The sequence below is a fragment of the Tamandua tetradactyla genome, chromosome 3 (genome assembly GCF_023851605.1).
Source record: "Tamandua tetradactyla isolate mTamTet1 chromosome 3, mTamTet1.pri, whole genome shotgun sequence".
Classification (NCBI taxonomy): domain Eukaryota; kingdom Metazoa; phylum Chordata; class Mammalia; order Pilosa; family Myrmecophagidae; genus Tamandua; species Tamandua tetradactyla.
Window position 1 is genome coordinate 195,064,628 of NC_135329.1, and position 9,828 is coordinate 195,074,455.

The window sequence follows — 9,828 nt, forward strand, 5'->3', positions numbered from 1 at the left end:
AAAGTAAATTACAGATATCATGATATTTCACTTATAAATATTTAAATGTGCATATCAAAGAAACAAGGGACACTTTTTCACATAACCAAAATACTATTGTGACACCTAACAAAATTTACAATGATTCCCTAACATAATTTAATATTAAGTTCATACTAAAATTTCTCAAATTGTTTAAAAAATGTCTTTTTTCCAACTGACTTGTTCAAAACAAGAGTACATCCAGGATCATCATTGCATTTTATTAAGGTTCTTAATTTTCTTTTAAATTAATACAGACACTGCCATGCCCCCATTTTTTTGTCAGTCTTTTTTTTAAAAAAATGTATTTTTATTGAGATATCTTCATGCACACACAGTCCTTCCAAAGTATGCAATCAGTAGCTCACTATTTCATCACATAGCTGTGTATTCATCACCATGATCATTTTTAGAACATATGCATCATTCTATAAAAAGAAATAACAAGAAAAAAGAACAAAAAACATACATCCTATACCCCCTTACCCCTTCCTCTCATTGACCACTGGTATTGCAATCTACCCAATTGCCCCATTTTTTTTTGTTGTCTTGTTGAAGAGGCCAGATCAGTGTTTCTACAGAATTCTCACCTTCTGGATTTGTCTGATTGTTTCTTTGGTATGTTTACTTATTTCTCTATTCCTTGGAGTTCTTGTAAACTAAAAGTTAGATCTAAAGACTTGATTAGATCTAGTTAAAATTGTTTTAAGCAAAATGCTTTATAGGTGATGCTGGATGCCTCCAATTGCATCATTTCAGGAGATTTATAATGTCTGGCTATTCCATTATTAGTGATGATAAATTGATTATGGTAGAGATAGCCATATATTTGAATTTGTAAGGTTATGTTTCCTCTTGTGACCATCATATAATCTGTTCAATGATTCTTTGACATTGTGAGACTATCTAGTTCCCTACCAACTTTTTGTTTGGTTTTGTTTTCCTTATGGATATTCATATATATTCTTAACAAAGCTTTTATTAGGAATAATGCATGTTTTTTAACAAAATAACTTTCCCTTCAAACAAATCAGTATCAGAATCCTCAAATCACCAGAGCTAGTTGCTATAAACAAATTGATAAGTCTTTTTCTGTGAAAAAATAACTAGAATAGATGTTTTTTTTTTTACCTACAAAGACTAATACTATACAAGCTGTTATTAACCTGCTTTGTTCACTTAGCATGTTATGGATAACTTTCCGTATCAGTGCATGTAGACTTACCTCATTCCTCCTTTTTTTTTACCCCACCCCCCTATTTACTTATTTATTTATTTATTTATGCCTATATTTTCCTACTCATCTGTCCATACATTGGATAAAAGGAGTATCGGTCACAGGTTTTCACAATCACCGGGTCATACCATAAAAGCTATATAATTATACAGTCTTCAAGAATCAAGGCTAGTTGATTACGGTTCAATGGTTTCAGGCATTTCCCTCTAGCTACTCCAATATACCAAAAATTGAAAGGGGTATATATATATATATATATATTGCATAAGAAAAGCCTCAAGAATGACCTTACAACTGTATTTGAAGTCTCTCAACCATTGAAACTTTATTTTGTTTCATTTCTCTTCCCTCTTTTGGCCAAGAAGCCTTTCTCAATCCCATGATGCCAAGGGCAATCTAATGCCCAGGAGTCATGTCCGCATTTCCAAGGAGATTTATACCCCCCGGGAGTCATGTCCCATGTAGCAGGGAGGGAAGTGAGTTTACCTGCAGAGTTGATTTAAAGAGAGAGGCCACATCCGAGCAACAAATGTGGGGGTGACTCAGGCATAATTACAAGTAGCTTAACTGTTTACTTTGCAGGAATATGTTTCATAAGGCAAGCCCTAAGATTGAGGGCTTGGCCTATTAAATTGCTAGTTCCCAAATGCTTGCAGGTGGGAAAGTTTAATATTTCCTTCAGTACCTCAAGAGGACCTTGCCAATACTTTTTTATCTTCTCCCAAGATTATTCTGGGATGTATCAGGGTGTGCTGGTTGTGAAGTGTTGTGTACCCCAGAAAAGCCATCTCCTTTAATCCTGATTCAATATTGTAGGGTGGGAACCTTTGATTAGATTGTTTCCATGGAAATATAATCCACTCAATTTTGAGTGTGACCTTTTGATTAGATGGAGCTGTGACTCCACCCATTTATGGTGTGTCCTGATTAGTTTACTGGAGTCCTTTAAAAGAAGAAACATTTTGGAGAAAGCTCAGGTGCTTAGAGAACAGTTGCTTGAGAAACAACATGAGACCCCAACATTTGGAGATGCACAAAGAAATGCAAAGGACACTGTTTGAAACCAGAAGCCAAAGACCCCAGCAGACACCAGCCCCATGCCTTCCCACCTGACAGAGTTGTTCTGGACCCATCGACTTTCTTGAGTCAAGGAATCTTTCTCTGGATGCCTTATCTGGACATTTTTTTGACCTTAGAACTGTAAATTTGCAACTTAATAATTCCCTTTTTAAAAGCTGTTCCATTTCTTGTATATTGCATTCCGGCAGCTTTTACAAATTAATACATAGGGCATCACACTAACCCGTGCAAACCAACAAGATTTCATTCCGCATTCAAAGTTCCATGTAATTAGGGCATTTGAATAAACAAGTTAAGTTGGATATGTGTGCTACAGAAAATATAAGTTTTGCACCAAATAAACATCTTCTTTTGGTCTCACACAGAAGTTGAAGTTTCAAAATACAGTCAATATTCTCCTTCACCCTTTAATCTGATTTACCTTAGTCCTAACCAGATCAGCTTCTTTTATATCTCTAATTGAAGTCTGATCTCTTTTTCAGTGCTTATAACAGTTGCTGTACGGGGTAACATTTACTTTTATAGTTGCAGAACTCCTGACTCTGAGCCTCAGGTGTCAAATAGATACCCAAAGTTCCAGGGAATGGCAAAGAGCTCAGCATCTCAGAATTTAGAAATAACAGTTACACCTCAGGAATAGATGTGACTGCTGTTAGAGTTTACAATCTAGGAACCTTTACAATAAGCTTTCCCCTGATAACCTATGCTCTCAAATTCAATTGTCAGAATTTGCACATTATAATTAGTACATATTAGTGAGAAATAATATCTGTCTTTTCTTTTCTGGCTTATTTTATTTAATATACTGTGTGCAAGGTTCACTCACCTAGTCGCATGCCTCACAGCTCATTACTTCTTGCAGCCGCTCAATATTCCATTGTATGTATACATTACCGTTAGCTCTTCTTTTCTTCAGTTAATGTACCCCTAGGCCACCTCCATCCATTGCAAATCATGAATAGTGCTGCCATAGACACCAGTGTGAAAATGTCTATTCATGTCCCTGCTTCCAAGTATATACCTAATAATGGGGTTGCAGGATCATATGGCAACCCTATACTTAGCCTCCTGTGGAACCACCACACTGCCCTCCAAAGGGCAGCATTCCACTTCCCTACCAATAGTGAATAGGTGCATCTCTCTCCCCATATTTTCTCCAGCACTTATATCTTTCTATTTATTTTTAAAACAGTTTTATTCACACATTATGCAATCCTCCTAAGTAAACAATCAATAGTTTCTGGTATAATCACATAATTTTATGCACTCATCACCACAATCTATATGAGGACATTTCCATTTCTTCTGTAGAGAAAGAATGAGGAAAGAAAATGAAGAATAAAAAATGAAAACAAATAAAGTAAAAAGAAAAAGAACAACAAGAATTCCATACCCCTTCCTTGTATCTTCCTCTTACTGACATTTGTTACATATTTGGTATATGGCCTTTGTTACAATTAATGAAAGCATATTACAATGTTTCTGTTAACTATAGACTCTAGTTTGCATAGATTGTCTTTTTTCCCCATATACCATCCATTTCCTCGCACTGTTGACATTCATTTATTCTCCCTCATGCAAAAATGTTTTTTTCATTTATACATTTAATCACCATGCATTACTAAATTATATCAGCTCAGTCTTTATCCTCTATCTTTCCTTTTGGTTTCATACATGCCACCAGCCCTTCTCCCTCAATCATACTCACATTCAGCTTCATTCAGTGTACTTATATTATTGTGCTACAATCGGGTAGTATTGTGCTATCCATTTCTGAATTTTTGCAATCAGTCCTGTTGCACAGTCTGTACTCCTTCAGCACCAGATGCCCAATCTCTACTCTATTTCTATCTCTTGATAACCTATGTTCTTAACTTCAACTCTCGAAGTTCACTCATTAATGTTAGTTCATAGTGGTGAAACCATACAGTATTTGTCCTTTTGTTTCTGGCTAATTTCACTCAGCATAATGTCCTCAAGGTTCATCCATGTTGTTACATGCTGTCCTAGTTTGCTAGCTGCTGGGATGCGATATACCAAAAACAGAATGGCTTTTAAGAAGGGGCCATTTATTAAGTTGCACATTTACAGTTCTAGGCCGTGAAAATGTCCTAATTAAAGCAAGTCTATAGAAATGTCCAAATTAAGACACCAGCAAGAGGTTACCCTCACTCAAGAAAGGCTGATGAAGTTCAGGATTTCTCTCTCAGCTGGAAAGGCACACGGCAAACATGGCGACGTCTACTAGCTTTCTCTCCAGGCTTCTTGTTTCATGAAGTTCCCCTGGGAACATATTCCTTCTTCATCTCCAAAGGTCTCTGGCTGCATGGGCTCTGTGGTTCTCGCAGCTCTGTGTCTCTCTCCAAATTATTTCCTCTTTTAAAGGATTCCAGTAAGCTAATCAAGACCCAGGTGGAATGGGTGGAGTCACATCTCTGTGGAGATAATCTAAGCAAATTTCCGAACTATAGAGCTGAACAGGGATTAAAAAAAAACAGCTGCCTCCACAAAATGGATCAGGATTAAAATATGGCTTTTCTAGGGTACTTAATCCTTTCAAACCAGCACACGTTTCATAATTTTATTCTGTTTTACAGCTGCATGAAATGTGGCACGTTCAGTGATATCTTCTGGAAGGATAGATGGACCTTCAAGGCATATGAATTCAAACATGGGCCCTTTAAATAGGTTGATTATTAATGACTAATGTACTCAAAGGGGGACCTATAGGCAAAGATAGTGAGTGATTAAGCAGCTTACATACACCTCACAGCTTCTCCTCCAAATGTAAGATGAAAATATATTTTAAAAGTCTCAAATATTTTCCATGGTTTCTGAATTAACTTCAGGAAACTCTGACTTAGTTGTATAGTGTTTGATACATGTGTCAACAATTAGATCCAAATAATGTTTTATATCAAAATTTATGTTAAGCAAAGCCAAGTTACTTGACCTTGGGTCTATCAGAGTGTTCCTTAGGTATGCTTTGAGATGCTTTCATCCATTTTCTATATAATATAGCGAACATTCTCAACCTTCATCACAGGAAGAATATATCAGACATTCAAAAAAGCATACAAGTTAGGAAAAAACTTGATGTCAGGTAGGTGACATCTTCACAATCGGTGGATGAAACTTCTATATCTTTCCCTCTTTGTTTCCACTCGATTCTCCAACAATGAAGCTTGGCTAAGAGCGTGTCGGGATTGGATAAGTCACTGTGGTACATGTTAGCATGGGGTTCCTCCGACATATTGAATTTGAGCTGTCCCATGACACAAAGCACCAGAGATAAGCATTTAAGAGCTTAGAGGTGCTGTTCTGAAAATATATCTTTAAGTTCCTAAATAATGTGCTCCACTGTTGGAACACTTAGGGTTTATTTATAGTAATTCTCAGAGGTTAACTGACATTCCAGGTTACCTTGCTGACCTCTATGGAATTTGTCAGGGAGTTTTATGTGAATATCAAGTTTGGTTGCCAAATTTGTGACTTCCTCAAACCAAAATTCATGATAACGTCAATATTTTCCATCACTTCCTTTACTGACTGCAGCACTGCAGTGAAGCTGCTAGCTGCAAAGAAGACATCAGAGCATTGCCCCTGGAGATTTTCCCCAAAGGCTCTTGTAAAAGATAGGACATTTTTAAGAACAACAATGGGAAGAATGAAATAAAAATCTGTCACTGCACTACAGAGTACACATGTTCAGTTATTTCATCTAACATTTGTGTCATTATTTGTACTACCTAAACATAAAACAAGTGCTTGCAGGAGTTTCACTAAAATTTCAAAAGCATCATGCCTGCCTGTCCGTTGAAAATGACAAATTTCTTTCAGTGTATTACCCCTTTCTTCATTGCTCTGAAAAAGGACTGAAATTATGCTGTCAGTTCTAAAAGTAGTTGCAGTGATCAATAGAAAAAAGAAGAAACTTCTTCAGTCATTCCCAATGTAACAGATACTCCCAAAAAACAGGCACTGATTTTGCTAACCACATATTTAAGGCACGGGAAGAGCAGTGTGTAGATTGCTTGGGGATATTTCTCTAGAAGTCTAGAAGCAACACCTTTCATTTTGGAAGAAAATCCACGGGCCACAATGTAAGCCTGTCAGTTACAGTTACTCCATCCTTAGCCCCATTTCTCAGTTATTGTAGTGTGAAATTTCACAGCCAAAACTTCTGCATCAGCTTCGTAAAGCAGCAAGCCCACAAATTCCTCTCTCAGGTTATGAGATTCATCCACAAACCTCACAACACGGGAAGGTGCTCTCCCCCTGCTATGTCCACCACATCATCAGTGGTAATGGAAAAGAAGTGTGAGTCTCTCACTTCCCTGAGAGTTTCTCAGACCTCTCACAGATCTCTAGCATCTGTTTCTGCTGTGTTTTTGAACAGAACAACGTGTTAACTGCTATTGTCTCAGAACCTCTTCACCAGAATTTATTTGGCACTCCAGCAGTGCTTGTTAATTATCATGAGTAAAGAGACTTTTGGGAGGTTCATTAGCCTCATGTCCATCCAGAGATATATTTTGCTTTCCCATAAGAATCAAAATTTCAAATAAAGATTTTAGGTATTCGTTTTTCTTCTCTTTAAAGTTAGGTAAAATATCTTCATCCCTTTCTTCACCCCCGTTTAGTGCATTTGGGCTCCGAGCATTGCTGTTATTTGTTTATGTTTTTGTTCCTGTTCAGAAGTTTCATCAATTTATTTTCTGTTTCAGTGTCCTAATTTCTTGACTCAAATTCTTTTATTCATTTTCTGTGTCTACTATGTGGATTGTTCAAATGCCTGGTAAGATCAAATACTGTTGGTATAGCATATCTTGAGGCACTGTCTTATGAGGACTAGCTCTACAGATCAGAGAGACCTCAACGTGTTTGGCACATAACCGATCATGTTTATTTAGCTGATCAGGTGTTTTACCTTCCAAGCCTGCTCTCCTACACTTCTCCACCCACTTCTGACATCTGGCCGGGTCTTGCAGGAACCTGAAGAAAGTCAGATTGGATTGTTTGCTCTTCCGTGTGCAGTTGGGGGTAGCATAAAAGTTTGACTAAAATTTCTAGGACTAAAAACCTGCCGGTGACCCTGTCCTCCTCTCTCTGCCTCCTCAGGGCAGCCCGCCAGCCCCACCATGCAGGGAAGGGAGCCGCAGGCCTGCACACCTCAGGGAGGGGTGGCAGATGAGAAGCCTGGAGGGACAGAAGGGGTGTCCTGGTCCGAGGCTGGGCTGGGGACAGGGCTCTGGGTGCTGTGAGCAGCCAGAAGGATTTGCCACCACTGCTGCTCGTTCACATCCCGCATGCCTGGGACCACCTGTGGATTTGATTTTTGAATTGATTTAGCAAGTTTGCTTGAACATGAATTAGTTGTTTCAACTCCTTTATTTCCTTTAAAGTGTAATTTGTTCCTTTGTCTGGACCATATCTTTGTTTTTCCAAGTATGATGTATAACTTTTTTGCTGGCATCCAGGCATCTGATTTCCTTGATTATTTTATTCTGGAAGTCATTTTCACTCTTTTACCTAGGGTTTTCTTGTTGGTTGGCTTTGTTCACTATCTATTCTTTGGCATTCAGCTCAACTTATTCTAGACTTCTAGCATAGTTTCTATTTAACTGGTCAGAATTTTTCAGCTCTTATTTTTCTGGTTCTTGCTCTGCCTATATGGAACCTGTTTTTAGGAGGGGCTCCCCTGTTATGACCGACCCTGATCAGATGTTCCCAGACAAGGCAGGCCCAGGTCTCAGGAGGAGGGTGTAATCAGTATCAAGTTTCCCTGAAGAAGAGACCCAGCAGTTTGTCTGACTTTCCTGTGGAGTCCCTCGAGTCTGTGCTTTTCCTTTCCTGCCCTGCAGGTGGCGCTTGTCAGCCCGCAACTCCCCGCTGGTGTAAAGTGATGTGGAGCCTTTAATTCTCAGCCTGCCTCCAGTGGGGTGAGACAGAGGCTGAGGTGCAAGGCAAGCTCAAGTTGTTTCTGGTTCCCAGCCCCTGGGGCTCTTAAGGAGGCTGCCACTTGAGCTGGGCCCTGCCCCCCTTTACCTGGGGGAAGATGAGCCCTTTTAGGGTATTATCTCCTTCACCTCACTTGACTTGTTGCTTTGTCTCTCAAATCTATCTTAACTCCACCCTTGCCTGGGTTAGCACTGACAATTGAAAATGCCTGAAGTTTTCTCTAATGAGCTACTTAGAGTACTTTTTAAAGAAGAGAGAAAAAAAAGAAGAAATTAAAAAATAAATAAATAATAAAAGAAAATCTCTTTTCAGAGCCAGCCCCAGCCCCAAAGGCTCACCAGTCAAGAACAAAGTTTGTACCTGGCTCTATGTGCCCTTTGCCTTGGGGCAGAGCCCTTTTCCAGTATTCTGAGCTTGTCGCCTCTGTTTTTTTTCTTTCTTTCTTTCTTTCCTTCCTTCCCTCCTTCCTTTCTTCCCTCCCTTCCCCCTCCTTCCTTCTTTCTTTCTTTCTTTGTCACCCCTGTCTCCTCTCTGCCAGGGTTACTTTCCTGCTTTATCTAGGTTTATCTGTGCTTGCAGCTTGTATTCAGCAGTCCACATTTTTCCATTAAAACCACAGTTAGGGACTTCCTGGAAGATGGCGGCTTAGTAAGACGCGCGGATCTTAGTTTCTTCTCCAGGACACCTACTAGGGGAGTAGAAACGATACAGAAAGCGCCCAAAGCCACAACAGAGATAAAAAAGACAGCGTACCCCATCCTGGAACGGCTGGCTGGCTGAGAGAAGCAGCTCGGGTGAGATCGCCGAGGCGTGCGGGCCTTACCGGGCGGGGTGGCAAGCGGCCGGAGTTACTCCCTTCCCCCTTCCCGGGCCGGCTGGGAGAATTGGAGAGATGGTCCCCTGAAACCAAGGCGGCTGGCGCCCACACCACGCGCAGCCCCCGGACCAACTGAGAGAATTGGATCGGAAACCCCCAGGCCGCGGAGAACGGTGACGGGTGCGGGAGGCCCCTTCCAAACCCGTGACTCCCGGGGAACGTGCACTCTCTCGGGCGGGCCACTGCCGCTGGCGCCCTCCCGCCACGCTTGTTGCCCAGGGCCGACTAGGAAATTCGGATGGGCTCTTTCCCTGGCTGCGGCGACCAGCAACCCTCCCTGCGTTCGGACCCCGGGCCGGCTCAAGCCGCTTCGGCTAGCGAACCCCCAGGATGGCAAGAGTTTTCCAAAGTTTAAGGTCCCACAGCACCTTTTACTGGTGGGACCCGCAGACAAACGTGTGCCACGAGCGCCACCTACTGGGCAGGACAAGAAAAACAGAACCCAGAGATTTCACAGAAAAATCTTCCAAACTTTTGGATCCAATACCCAGGGAAATCTGTCTAAATGCGCAGACGCCAACAGAAGATAACGGATCACGCTCAAATAATTGAAAATATGGCCCAGTCAAAGGAACAAACCAATAGTTCAAATGAGATACAGGAGCTGAGACAACTAATGCTAAATATACGAACAGAAATGGAAAACCTCTTC

At 40.5% G+C, this 9,828-nt stretch overlaps 1 pseudogene; it reads right to left on the reverse strand.

Annotated features, from left to right (window-relative positions):
- Positions 1 to 5,152: 5,152 nt before the first annotated feature.
- Positions 5,153 to 7,649, reverse strand: LOC143675872 (52 kDa repressor of the inhibitor of the protein kinase pseudogene; annotated as a pseudogene).
- Positions 7,650 to 9,828: the final 2,179 nt, after the last annotated feature.